Below are 15,827 nucleotides of genomic sequence, written 5' to 3'. Positions count from 1 at the left end.
TGCCTTATACCAAATTTTCATTATCTATTACATGATAAATGTTATTACTTGGTTATGTAAGACTCGTATTAAATTTCTCAGTTACTTGTGAGAATGGCTGATATCACTGCTGAAAAAACAAATGACTGTTTAGGTGACAACAATACCATTCCCAATTTAAATTTTAAATTTATGAAATGTTCCAAATAGCAAGCATTTGCAAATTCCAATTCATGACGAATTTACTGTCAGCACCCAACAGTGAGTGTGACATTAAGCAATGCCACACTCACTGGGTGGGTGGATTCTGTTGTCAAAAGAAGCTTTTATTTTTCATTTTACACAAATTATGGACTCTACAACCATGTTATAAATAATTATTTTATTTTCCCAATGTTTCGATCTCCATATTAAGGCCATCATCTGGAGTATACATATATATATATATATATATATATATATATATATATATAGAGAGAGAGAGAGAGAGAGAGAGAGAAGCTAAATTACAATTCACATAGTATGCTGAAGAGACAATGATTTGATCAATGGTTATTCTACTGGCCTGACCTCCAGTAAAAATAAAATAAAATTACAATAAATAAAATTATCCCTACCACTATAGCAGATAAAGTACATTTGGAAACCTCTAACATTTTAAATTTAAATTATTCTAAAACAATAACCAGCAACCTTACAAAATCAGAATTAACAGCAGTAAAATCACTAAAATTAAATACAGCATCATAATTACTAGAGCCGATAAAGGCAGTGCCACAGTTATTCTAAATCAAACTACTTATTTGGAAAAAAAAATGAATCTAATAGTCTCGGACAACAGCAGATATTAACTAGTTAACTACTATGAACCCTACCAATCGAATAAAAAAGAGAACAGAGAAGCTACTTAAATCGGTCACCACATGGCCCGAAGATACTGCTAAAAAATTAATTCCGCACTATGCTCGTTCCCAGAGAATTTATGGTCTACTGAAGATTAACAAACAAAACACACCACACAGCCAATAGTCAAAGGAATAGCCAGCATCAATTATCTATTGGTGCTGTCTATTACCTAGCCAATAAATTAGCTTCAACACTCAAGGAGTTGGTAGGTCATTCCCTCTCCTATATTAAAAACACACAACAAAGACATCACACTGGAAAAAAGATGATTTATTAGTCAGTTTTGACTAATCTGCCCTCTTCACAAATGTCCCAATCAATGACACAATCCTTCCATTACAGGACAAATTCCCTCCCGATATCACAGTGCTCTTTGTGCATGTACTACATTCTGGCTATTTTGTGTGGCAAAACACTTTCTACCTACAAAAACAATGCACAGCCATGGGCTCACCATTATCTCTCCCCCCCCATTACTAACTTTAACATGGAACATTTTGAGCAACGTGCTCCAGATTCCTCTTCTTTAAAACCCAAAGTCTGGCTTAGATATGTTGACGATGTTTTTGCTATCTGGCCCCATGGCCACTAGACAATTTCCTCAGCCACCTAAACAAACAAACAGCACAAATGGATACAATTCATAATCGAGATTGAAAAGCAGAACACTTCCGTTTCTAGATACACTTGTCAGACATCTTCCTTCTGGCAGTCTTTCCTTCACTGTTTAAAGGGAAACCGACACATACCGGCCAATATATGGCTATGGTGGTAGGGATAATTTTATTTATTGTGATTTTATTTTATTTTCACTAGAGGTTAGGCCAGTAGAATAACCATTGATCAAATCAGTCTCTTCAGCATACTATGTGAAATGTAATCTATATATATATATATATATATATATATATATATATATACTCCAGTCGGCCTGTTTGGCTGGTGGTTAGCACGCTCTTCAGCCACAAGGCTGCAGGTTCGAATCCCGCTGTGGGCATGGATGTTTGCGATTGTCTGTAGAAAAACTAGTGGTGGTGATCAGTGGTAGATGGCATTGGTGGAGTTGAGGTCAGTTGGGGGATTGAGTAGTGGAGACAGAATTGTAGAGCAAGTGCCCTCCCTCGATGAGTCTTTTGACTCCCTGGAAGTGTCAGGTAATAATAATAATAATAATAATATATACATAAAGTATCCTACCACCACCCAACACAAAAACCAGGGGTCATTAATACACTTAAAAACAGGCTTTGAAGATTTGCTCCAATGAACAAGCACTTAAAGATGAAGTAAAAGTCATCAACAATACCTTCCTAAAAATGGTTACAGCCAAAATACTATCAACAAAATTCTATACAAGACCTCACTTAAAAACAAAAATAAACAAGACTACAATAACTATTCCATACATTAAAGGGATATCAGACAAAATAAAGAGAATACTGCAAAAATATAATCTTAAAGCCACCTTTAAACCTCCTGCAATATTAAAGTACTTACTCAGCTCATCCAAGGATCCACTCTCTCCACTAGCCCACCCTGGAGTATACCGTATTCATTGCACCTATAATTTGCCTTGTATATGGGAAACAGGATGCACAATTCCATCAGAAAAAAGGAACATAAACGACATATTAAATATAATAACTATGGTCAAGCTGGTCTTTCTGATCATGCCCTGAACACTTTACATAGAATTGATTGGAAAAGCACCTATTGTTTACATCACACCAACACATGGTATGAATGCAAATTTAAGGAGGCCTATGAGATTCTTATCAATCACCCTAATCTTTACAATAATGATGATCAAAAAATCCCAAGCATATGGAAGGGACATATTCCACCCACTTAACCTTTCTCCCTAAGAGTCAATTTTAAATAGAATTTTAAATAGGTAATCCAGGATCCTAAAACTAACATAACAATTGTCATGTTAAATTAGGACATCATTTTCACTGTAACAAAACTATCTATACGAAAAAACGTTTCTCTGATGTTGTCTTAAATAAAATATAGTTTTGATGTAGTTAATTTAATTTATTTATTTATTGTAATTTTATTTGATATTCACTAGAGATCAGGCAGTAGAATAACCACTGATCAATTGTCTCTTTAGCATACTGTATGAAATGTAATTTAGCTTGTCTCTGTGTGTGTGTATATATATATATATCATCATCATCATCATCATCATCAAATTCCTGCCATGTACCCTCAAGGGGTGTACAGGATATGATAGTACTACATGAAAAATTTACATCATTACTAACTTCTCTACAATTTTCTTAATCTACAATTTTCCTCCAAATCAGTCTGTTACTTGTCAAGACTTCAACATTATCAGATCTTATATTTCTATCGTCTAAGGCACTTTGTACCGCATCAATCCACCTATATCTTGGTCTTCCTCTGGGTCATTTAGCTGCCAACCTGGCAGAGAACATTTGTTTTGCTAATCTTTCCTTGCCCATTCTGTTTAGGTGACCATACCACCTGAGATTAGCTCTGCTAATGCATTCCTGGATGCTGACAACGTCAAGTTCTTTCCTAATATCCTCATTTTTAATATGATATTGTCATTGATGCCATCTGTTCACGCCTCTAATCTTTCTCAGAACTCTCATATCTGCGGTCTCTAGTCTTTGGTCAAGTGTTTTACTTCTGATCCAACTCTCGGATCCATAAGTTAAAACGGGTTTGAACACTGTCTTGTATACAGCTAATTTAGTGTTCCAACTAATTTCTCTCTTATTCCATATGAATTTATTCAATTGACTTCCCACCATACCAGCTTTGCTGATTCTGTTGTCTATTTCTATATTTAATTTACCTTCTTCACTAAAAATCGTGCCTAAGTAGCTGAAATGTTTTACTTGTTCCACAGGTTCTCCATTCACAACACAGTTGACAAAATGTTCTGTATATAAAATGTACTGCATTTTAAATTAAAAAAAAAGTAGACCCCAAATACATTTTAAAAAGTATACAAAAAGTATACTGCAGTACATCTAATTGAAATATTAGATTTTTCTATTTTGAAATTTGTGTTGTCCCATGCCATTTGAAAGGAAGATGAAAGAAAATGTGGCACTTAATATATATATAAGTTGGTCATCATTATATCACCAAATAAAAATTTACAAAATTAAGTTTTTTCGCACACTAAATATTTTTGATTCTATTAGACACATTTCTTTTGAATTCTCACCTTCTGACATAAGGGGACCCAATATTAATTGACAGTTTATCTTATTTTTATGTGAATGTAAAATTTCAATTTGCTTTTCATATGTAAGAAAAAAATATAAACTGTTTCTTGTTATAAATTATAATGATCAATTCTCTATAATATTATATATCATTTTTGTATTTTTTTTATCAGGATAATAGCAAGCTGATCTGCAAAAAATGAACAACGTACTGTGATATGGTATTCCTGATTTTGTTTAAATCAAAGTGAATATGAGGAACTAACATGTTGTTTTCTTGACCACCATTATTTAAAGAAAAAATGATACATAATATTGTGGAGGATTTTGTAGTGTGCTACACATGAGCAGGTGAGGAATGAAAATGTGTATATGTGCATAAATTGCAGGCAGTGGGAGGTGATGAGTGACCTGGGTGTTATAGTCTTAAGCTGTAGAAGCAACAGAGGTAGTGCACTAGAAATTAGTTAGTGATGACTTGTAGATACAAGTAGCATGTTAGAGGGGGGGAAGAAAACATGAAAGAGGTATCAATGGATTTGAGCTTGGACAGTGTGGCAGAGACTGTGTGTTTTTTTTTTTTTCGTTTTTCCTTCCAATAGTAACCCTACCAGGAGGTAATTTATTCCTACATGCTCCACTGCATATATTACAGGTAGCTTTCAAGTACTGATTAACATTTATATTTCCAATTTTGCATCAATATTCATATTTACATTTATATTTTTACATCTATATGTACATATTCCGACCCTTATATTCATATTTATATCTTTATATACAGGAATACCTTGATTATCACGATTCTCGATTTATTGCGGTTTATAATTTGATACCAAAATTCCAATTATTGCGCTCCAAATTCGAATTATCATGGCAGTGAGATGTAGCCCACTACATATGCAACCAGTTCGAGTCACCACTCTCCAGGTATCACTCTCTTGTAGCGCTTCGTTTTTATCCAACGGCACCTGCTCACCACTAACTCTCCACCTTTGCCTGAAGTAAAAGTGGATATTTATTTCTTTTCTTATTTACCCCTACAATGAATGCTAAAAGAAACAAGGATGATATCAATTCTACAACTATCAAGAAGAAATGTAGAATGATCAGCTTAGAAGATAAGTTGCATATGATAAATAAGTATGAAGCAGGCACAACCAAATCCAAAATTGTAAGAGAGTACAGTCTAAATGAACAACTGTTCGCCATATTTTAGACCACGCTGCAAACTATAAGCAACTAGGACAAAGTGCATCGACCTTGTCTGGGTCCCAAACTACGAGAAACAGAAGCCATCTTATGATTGAAATGGAAACGCTATTGTCAGTGTGGATAGAAGATTGTAACCAAATGTAGAAGAAATGTAGAATGATCAGCTTAGAAGATAAGTTGCATATGATAAATAAGTATGAAGCAGGCACAACCAAAGCCAAAATTGTAAGAGAGTACAGTCTAAATGAACAACTGTTCGCCATATTTTAGACCACGCTGCAAACTATAAGCAACTAGGACAAAGTGCATCGACCTTGTCTGGGTCCCAAACTACGAGAAACAGAAGCCATCTTATGATTGAAATGGAAACGCTATTGTCAGTGTGGATAGAAGATTGTAACCAAAAGAGAATTCCTCTTAGCCAAATGACTATAAAAACAAAAGCATTGAATTTGTTTGAAACTTTAAAAAGAAAACAATTAGAAAGCGAAAATGATTCGGCCTCAGTAGTGGAAGAAACTTTCTCTGCAAGTTCAGGGTGGTTTGATCAGTTCAAAAAGTGATCAAGCATTCATAGTGTTCATGTACAAGGTGAAATTGCAAGTGCCGATGAAAAAGCAGCAGCTAGTTTTTCTGGTGAATTGCAACAGATCATTGAAGAAGGAAATTATGCTGATGATCACATATTTAATGCTGATGAAACAGGCTTATTATGGAAAAAAATGCCCATTAAAACATTTTTAGCAAAAAATGAAAAATCACAGCCTAGCTACAAGGTTTAAAAGGAGCATGTAACACTTTTACTATGTGGCAATGCTTCTGGAGATTACAAGATGAAGGCTCTCTTTATTTATCATTCACAAAATCCTCACCCACTCAGAAGTTTAGATAAAAATTTTCTCCCTGTTCATTGGAGATTCAATAGAAAAGCTTAGATGAGAAACTATTTTTGAGGAATGGTTTAAAAACTGTTTTTGTCCTGAAGCTGAAAGGTACTGCAAGTCATAAATCTTGATTTTAAAATCTTGTTGATATTAGATATTGCATATAGTCATCCAACAGCACTGAATGATTTGTGTGAAAATGTAAAAGTTATTTATCGCCTAATACCACTTCCATCATCCAGCCAATGGATCAAGGTGTAATTGCATCCTTTAAGGCATATTACCTACAAAGAACTTTTTTGCAAGACTACAGGAGATGAAGCTATGACTTTGACAGAATTCTGGAAGGTATTCAATATCAAAAAATTGCATTAAGAATGTCAAGGAAGCATGGAGTGAAGTAACGTCTAGCAACCTGACAGCATGGCAAAAGATTATTCTTCATTGTGCAAATGATTTTAAAGGATTTGAAAATGAAGTAACCCATATTATCAATGACTAACTAAGCTTGGCTTCAATCTAGGACTAAAAGAAATTGAAAAAGATGATGTTCAGGACCTACTTCAGTCACATGATAAGGAGCTGGATGATGAAGACCTAATTAACCTTGAGAGAGAAAGTGCTTACGACGCTCAAATCGATGATAACGACGAACAAATTGATGTGGCACTGAAGGAATTTATCCTCAAAGAAATGGACGAAATGTTTAGTGCTGAAAATTTTAAAGAAAAAATCTTGAACGCCGATCCTAATTTCAAGCAATCAATGAAAGTTCATCATGAAATTGAAAATTCCATCCATTGCTACCGAGTTTTATACGAAGAAAAAAGAAAGAAAAAATTTCACCAGACAACTCAACACCAATTTTTATCCATCGTCGTCCGGTAGCATCCTCTAGCAAGAGGGTTGCAGCAGATGAGCAGCTCTTCTCCATTTCTCTCTGTCTGTTGCTTCCATCATTCTTAAACCAGTCCATTCCACAATGTCATTAAACCACTCTCTAGTTGGTCTTCCATGTCTTCTCTTCCCCTCAACTTTCCCTTGTTCTTGTCAGGTGTCCCGAAGAGCCTCTCGGAAGATGTCCTGCAAATCTGGTCTTTCTTTGCGTAATATTCTTTAGCAGTGTTCTTTCCATCCCAACTCGTCTTAAAACTTCAGGATTCGATATTCTTTCTCGAATATTGAATATCGAATTATAGCTAATCTTTTCCATCTTTCTATAACACCACATTTTCAATGCATTAATTCTTTCCATATCTCTCTTTCTGAGTGTCCATGACTCACTTCCATAACTTGCAATACTCCAAACTGTTGCTTTAACTATTCCAATTCTAACGCCTATTTTAGTGTTCTTGCTTATTAAAATTCTCTTCATTTCCATAAATGCAGATTTAGCTTTGCCTATTCTATTCCTAATATCCAACTCTGAAGTTCCTTTTTCTGAGATCCAGCTACCTAAATATTGAAATCTTTCCACTTCTAAAATCTTTCCTCCACATCTTATTTTTACATTATCTCCTATTTTTCTACCCATTATTTTGGTCTTTTTTTGTGTTAATTCTTAGTCCATACTCTTTACAAGAGTTTTCAATTCTTTGAATAATTTGTTGTAATCCATTTTCACTTTCTGCATATCCTAAGTTATTAATCACCACTACATCATCTGCATATCTTAAGTTATTAATGATTCTTCCGTTTATTTTTATTCCTTCTTCTACATCCTCAAGTGCCTCTCTAAACATTTGTTCACTATAAAAGTTAAACAATAATGGTGATAACTTGCATCCTTGTCTGACTCCTCTCTCCACCGGGAATTCTCCTGTTTCCTCTCCATTTGCACATACTGATGCTATTTGTGACCAATATAATCTCTTTAAAATTTCCCAATCATTAGAGTCAATATCAGTATTTTCTAGAATGTAAAAAAGCCTTTCATGTTTCACTGTGTCAAATGCCTTTTCAAAATCTAGAAATCCCCAAAACAACTTTCCACCATGGTTTAGTGTTTTCTCTCCAATATTTCTTAGACAAGTTATAGCTTCTCTAGTTCCTCTGTTGGTTATGAATCCAAACTGTTCCTCACTCATTTCTTTTTCTATTTTATTCCAAATTCTCTCTAAAATTATTTGCACCAGAATTTTTGCTGTGTGAGTTATAAGACTTATCGTTCTAAAATTGTTGCAGTCTAAAACTACCATCTTTTTTGGAATGGGGATAAAATTTGATCTTCTAAACTCCTCTGGTAATTCTTGTCCTTCATAAATTCCGTTAATAATGTGCCATAACATTTCCATACCTTTTTCGCCTATATTTCTTATAAGTTCTATCTGTATATCTTAAGTTATTAATGATTCTTCCGTTTATTTTTATTCCTTCTTCTACATCCTCTTCTACATTCTACATCTGTATACCATCTATTCCAGGCTATTTTCCTTCTTTCATCTTTTGAATTGCTAGATATAATTCCTCACTCATGATGCACAGTCTCTGCCCACTATGTTCTTTCCTTTGATTTTCTCCTCTTTCCCTGTCTTCATAAAGTTTACTTACATATTCTTCCCATCTCTGTAATATCTTCTCTTTTTCTATCAGAATTTCACCTCTTTCATTCTTGTTTGCTCCAGTCCTTAGCATCTTTCTCCTTCCTGTCATCATATTAATGTTTTTATAAACACCTTTTATGTCCTTTCTTTCTGCCTTTGCTGTTGTATCTTTACTTATTTCATCTGACCACTCTTCCTTTTTCCTTCTTATCTCCTTGTATCTCCCAAGTCATATATATGTGAATACTCCAGATGATGACCTTCATATGAAGGTCGAAACGTCGGGAAATTAAAATAATTTTATTTATAACACGGTTGCAGAGTCCATAATTTGTGTAAAATGAATGCTGATCATCGTGTAACACTAAAGGAAAGCTTTTATTTTGTAACTTGAATATATTGGTCAAGTGTGCATTGCTGATTTCTTTACAAAAGAAATCGGCAGAAGAATAAATTGCTTGCTCAAACCAGTAAAATAATAATAATAATAATATAAAATTTAATACAACAAATGCTTATCTTGCATTTCTTAATATAATCTGCAACAACATTAAGCAACTAGCTCACAAAATGAATCTTCCATTTACATTACCTTTTAATATCAGTTTAATTTGATCTTTGATCATTTTGACTTGATTAATTTTTCATTAATTCTCAAAATAGAGCTTTGATTCTTATCTGATTAATATTTCAGATTGTCAAGATGTTTTTTTTAAGAAAATTTTAACTCAAAGAAATGGAAATTATATAGCAGCATGTATACATTATAATACAGAATTTTTTCTATGAAAAAATTTGGCTGCTAATACCAACTATAAGTATAGCTTGTAGTTGGTATTAGCAACTTGAATTTCTATCTGCTGTGCACTTCAAAGCTGTAATCACACTGCTACATGAAAGAGCAAAGAAGAGAAATTTATACACTCGAATGAAGATACACAAGAAAATAAGAGTGCAGTGTAGCATCTTAAACTGTAGTTCTTAATGCTATAAAATTGCACTTTCCCTTTGTTACTTTATTTATAGAGAAGTAGCAATGTAAAATTTAAAAAAAAATTAGATAAACACAGCATGAGAAACAGACATGCTCAATCAAAGTAAATTGAGCATTATTACCTTATTAGACTATCAAAAAAAAAAAAAAAGCATAGAATGTCAAAAATGTCACGAGGAACAAGAAAAAATTGTACTGGATAGATAATTCTTTCATCAGTGGAAAGCATTAGAACTTGCCTCAAAGACAAAAAAATCCATGAAAAAATCTAGTCCTAGAACCCTTGCCAAACAAACTCTTACACAATTTCTAGGGGTGATCCCTTTTTCTTGTTCTCTTCCTTCTTTCTTTGTACTGAAAAAAGTCTTTGTGTCAATCCTATAAAACCCTTTTAATAACTTATATCTTCACTCATGAAGTCCACAGCCATACAGTCTATTCTCATAACGATTGGTCCACAAACCTGCTACAATCCTTTTTAATCACCTCTGGATACTCTCAGTCATTTCTTCATCTTCACAGAATTGAGGGGACTAAAGAAAATTGGCACCAACTCTGGCAAAGCTGTTTAATTTAAGTTTCAATTTTGGGAAGGTGCCATAGGAGTTGAAAGAGAGAAAAGTAGTTCTACTCCAAAGAGGAGATTTAAAGACAGAAGTTGCAAATTTAAAGTACCATATTCCTGGGTGTACAGGAATATGATACTTTATAGGTGGCAACATGGTTTTGTGATCAGTAGGTGCTGCCTTAGTAATCTGCTTACCTTTTATAATAAAGTGCCAATTAAGTTAGATAACAGAAATGGCTACATAGTGATACTGCTGAATTTTGTGAAGGCATTTGGCAGGATTTCACACTGAAATCTATTGCACAAACTGAAAGAAAATGGGATGGACTGAAATTGGTGATCTAGATAAGGTGGTGGTTGATGGCAGGATATGAGTCCAAGATGTGGTCCAAGTAATCTGTACTGTTGCCAGTACAGATTACTTGGACCACTGCTGTTTAATTAATATTATTATTATTGACACCTGACCTCCATGGGGTCAAAGACTCACCATGGGAGGTATACACTATTGCACACAAAGATCATCCAACTGTGCTTGTATTGTACTGGTTCAATGTGTATTGTATTATAGACACATTGAATCTATTGTATTGATTCAATGTGTCTACATTCACAACACACTCAGGCAATGCATTTTACTTGTCAATCACTCTCCATGTAAAGAACTTTCTCCTGACTCCTCTGCTCACATCCTCATTATGCAGTTTCCAGCAATGGCCTCTTGTTCTATGCCTTTCCCCCCCCTCCCATTCTATGAAAAATCTCTTTCATGTCAACCTGTCTCTGACTCTTGGAAGTCAGATGTTAATAATAATAATAATAACAACCCCCTGACTGGTGTATATGTCTCAATCATATTACTCTTCCCCCTCCTATTCACGAGGCTCTGCAACCTACATTCTCTCAATCTGTCCTCGTACTCCACATTCCAAAGACCACTGATCACCTTTGCAAATCTTCTCTGCACCCTTTCTAACATATCCTAATCAGCATGAAAATCCGGTGACCAAATCTCTCCACAATAATCCATATGAGGCCTGATCAAGGCCTTATACAATGCATCATACCCTCTTTATTTCTGCATGTCAGATCCTCTGCATCATTGCCATTATCCAATGTGGCATCTTCAAAACTTGTTCAATGTGGCCCCTGAATTTCAGGTCCTTGTCCACTACTTCCAGATTTTATCTCCTCTATCTCTTTTTAAAGTTTTCCCACCAAGTGTATACTTTGCATCCCATCGCTACTTACCAAATTTCAAAACCTTACACTTTGTAACTTAAACAGAATGGGAGAAGAAAGATTAGGAAAAATATGTGTTCTTTGCCAGGTTGGCAGAATAAAGATACAGAGTAATACCAAGATGTACATGGATCAATATTAAAAAAAGCACCTTAAAAGATAGAAATATAAGATCTGGTAATACTGGAGCTTGACAGATAACAGATTAATTTTGAGGAAAATTATTGACTGGAAGTTAGTAATGGTATAACATTTTCATGTAGTACTGTCATAAGATCCTGTACATCCCCCACCCCTAAGGGTACATATCAGAAATTTGATGATGATGACACACTTTGCAGCAATGAACTGACAGTTCTACTTACCTGTCCATTCATGCAATCTATTCAAGTCCTCTTGTAAGGCCATAACATCTGCTTGACTCTGCATTGCTCTCCCCAATTTTGCATCATCTGCAAACAGCTGAACATAACTAGTTAAACCCATCTTAATATCATTAATATGCAAATTGTACAAAAATAGTTCCAAAACTGACCCCTGCAGCACACCATTAGTGACCTTCCTCTTTCAAGATACTATACCCCATACACAACTTTCTGATACTCATCTGACAGCCAGTCGCTCATCCAACCCAAAAGTCTGTTATCCAATCCCATCCGTTTCAATTTATTTAAGAACTTGTCATCTGGCAGGCTATCAAAAGCTTTTGCAAAATCTAAGTATACTACTGTATATGAATCTCCCTTGTCCAACACATCTGTCACCTTGTTATAGTACAAGGGTGGTCTGAAAAGTTCTCGGCCTAACAATGAAAAAACAAATTTATTATTTGAAAATTATTTTTATTTTTCAACATAATCTCCCTTAAGACTAATACATTTATTCCAGCAATGCTCTAGCGCCATTATCCCATCCCTGTAGTGGTTCTCAGTAAGATCTGCAAAATACCCCTCTACAGCTGCAATCACCTCTTGAATCAAAGAAAAACGCTGGCCAGCAAGGAAAAGTTTCAGTTTTGGGAAGAGACAGAAGTCAGAGGGAGCCAAATCTGGGAAATAGGGCAGATGTTCCAACAATTCATAGTGCAGATCCCTTAATTTTCCCATTTCCAAAACACCTTTGTGGGTAGGTGCATTGTCCTGATGAAAGATGATTTTTTTCTTCTGCAAACCTTTTCTCATAAATTTTTTCATCTAGTCTGGTTAAAAGATCCGAATAATATTCCTCAGTTATTATTTTACCCTTTTCAAGATAATTAATAAACAAAATGCCTTTAGCATCCCAAAAACACGATTCCTTTCCTGCTGATGGAACCGACTTTATCTTCTTTGGCGCAGAACAACCGGCTTCTGTCCGCTCTTTTGGCTGCTGTTTGGATTCTGGTGTGTAATGGTGAATCCAAGTCTCCACAGTAATAAACTGACACACAGAATCAGTTTTATCCTTATTAAAATGCTCCAAGCACTGTTCAGATTTTCATATGAGTGCATTGTTGATCTGCTGTGAGCAAGCATGACACCCATCTTGCACAAAGCTTTTTCATTTGCAAAATGAAAAAAGGTTGCTTCTCATGTTATGAATTTCTCACAATTATCCATAATACTGATATTCTGGACAATTTTGCATGTCCTACAATACAGCAATTCCATGGTGACACACTGACAATGCAATAATGTTCCATGTAACAAAGCAATGAATGTAAGCCTGTAGTTTGAAAGTGGACCATTATAGTGATATACACAAGTCCTAATATGAAATGATTAAATTAGTTCATGCTTTAAAAGAGTGGAGTGAGGTACATTATCACTAGATTTTTACCAGAAATAAGTAAAACATGGGAAATGACATTGTAAGAATTATTATAAAAGAATGACAAAATGTTATTCATTTATCTTAAATTATTTTTTAATTAATTTCAGACTTTCTCCCATTCTTTTTTTTTTTTTTTTTACTTTACACCCCAATACTTTTTAAAGAACATTATATAATAAATCTGATGCTTCTTTTTTAGTTTATTACTATTTTTATTTTTAATGACTATTCAATCCAAGAAAGATGGTGAAATTATAGTGCATGGGTGTGGGCTGGTATGAGTATCAGATAATCTGGAAATCCTGTTTCACACACCAAATATGGCACTTTCTCAATCCACTGCAGGCTTTGAATAATAAGCAAAGCAGTGGTCACACACAGGTGATGAAATTATTCTGCCACCTAAAGACTGTCACATAAGATACATGGCAAAGTGGGAAATAATATTTGTCAGATGATTAATTAAACATTTTAGAGATAAATCAATTGGACAATAAAATAAAGATGATAAAATACAATTATTTCTATACTACAATAATGCTTGATGTATTAAGATATATATTTTCATGTATCATGCTCAATGAACTGCTGAAGCCCAGTAAATATGGTTACTTATTAATCCCAGACTATGGCATAAAATTAATTAATTTTAATTAATAATCAAATTAATTAGTTAATTAATAAGATTAATTAATCCTGACTTAGTCTGCATTGGTGCTATAGGTCTGTTTCTGGGACACACTTCTACTGCTTCTGCACAAAATGAGTATAAGATCAATTTCACTCTCAATTGAAAAGCTCTTATAAAGATTTAAATCCAAGGGGTCTTTCCAATAATAGTGTGGTGGGCAAGAGATTTTTCTTTAATATTTTGCCTGCACATGGCACTTTTACACATACACTATAATTGCTACAAATGCACAATTCTCTATATTACTATAATATAGAATAATTAAGGATGACTTATAGGTCAAACTTGGATAACGAGGGGGTGTGCTACACATAACCTTAATGAATATGAAGAAACAAGTGGGACTTCTAACCCTAACTTCCCATAGTTCACCTTATCATAAGGTTAATGAACAAATAAGAATGGACCAGAAATTTAAATCATATATATATTATGAATGGCACAATCAGATATCATGTAAATGAGAAATCAACAGTTAAACAAGGTCCCTGCTGTTTCATTAGAAACGTGGGTAAAGAATGATGCCAACTATTAGAATAACGACAAAAGAACTGAAGATATGCACCCACATCAGTATATGAAGGATCACTGAAGAGGTGAAGTTAGTAGAAGAATTACAGAAATACCATGTTGATATAACTGGAAATGCCAAATGAATAAGATAAAAATAGATGAGATATTCTTAAACATCATCATTATTGTTATCAATTTCATGATATGTATCCACAAGGGATGTACAGGACAATAGGACAGCACTGCATGATTAAGTTTATGTTATTACCAATCTCCTATCAACAATATTCCTCCTAATTAGTCTGTTAGCTATCAGCACTTTGAAATATAAGATATGGTCATATCTTTTATTTCCGACTTCTAGAGCACTTTTGACTGAATCAATCCACCAAGACCTTGGCCTTCTTAGGGTCTTTTTCTTGTCATCTAATGCCTGTTTTGCTAATGTCTTCCACATTCTATTTAAGTGACCATACCACACCACCTTAAATAAGCTCTGCTCATGCATTCCTGAATGCTAACAATGTCGAGTACTTTTCTAATATCTCCACATTTATTGATAACATTGCATTAATTCCCTAATTTTTCTCAGAATTTTCATATCCGTGGTCTAGCATTTGAATAACTACTTTATTTCTAACCAAACTCTCAGATCCATAGGTCAAAATTGGTATGAACACTATTTACATTATTACATGTTTAGTGTGTGAGCTAATTTCTCTCTTATTTCACAACTGTTATCTATTTTTATATTTAATTTGCCATCATCACTAAAATTTGTGCTAAAATAGCTGAAATATTTTACTTGTTCTATAGATCCTCCACTGAGAAAGAATGCAGCTGATGTTTTCCATGTTCCTACCTATTTTCATGTCAAACCTGTTACAGCTGTTATTATTCAATTCAGTTGAAGAATCCTAGAGACTTGCACTGGATTTGTTAGAAGTATAACATCATCTGCATAAAGCAAAGGGCTAAGTTTGGTATCTCCCATTATGATGTTAGCTTCTGCATCGTTCCTTCAATTCTAACTGCGAACTTCCAACTTAAATAGAGGACTGCAAACAAATATGATGATATATATTTCTAATGAACAATGAAACTTATCTGTGCCTATGGTCCTACAGAAGGTTCTTGTAAGGAAGAAATGGAGGAATTTTTTGAGTCATGAGAACAAGCAGCTGACAAAGAAAATGGAAAAAGTGGTCCTTGTTGGAGATCCGAACAGCAGATTAGGAAATTAATCCCACAAGGCATATAAGAACATTTTG

The 15,827-nt window shown here is 34.2% G+C and overlaps 1 protein-coding gene across 2 annotated transcripts in view; it reads right to left on the bottom strand.

The window, feature by feature from the left end:
• whd (carnitine O-palmitoyltransferase whd) overlaps positions 1–15,827 on the bottom strand; it is a 297,210-nt gene that overhangs the window by 109,423 nt on the left and 171,960 nt on the right. The gene's annotated exons all lie outside the window — the stretch shown is intronic.

The sequence above is a fragment of the Typopeltis vanoorti genome, chromosome 23 (assembly GCF_054136105.1).
Source record: "Typopeltis vanoorti isolate ZY-2024b chromosome 23, IOZ_Tvanoo_1.0, whole genome shotgun sequence".
Taxonomy (NCBI): Eukaryota; Metazoa; Arthropoda; class Arachnida; order Uropygi; family Thelyphonidae; genus Typopeltis; species Typopeltis vanoorti.
The sequence above is the reverse complement of the archived record's forward strand: the minus strand, read 5'-3'. Positions and strand labels throughout refer to the sequence as shown.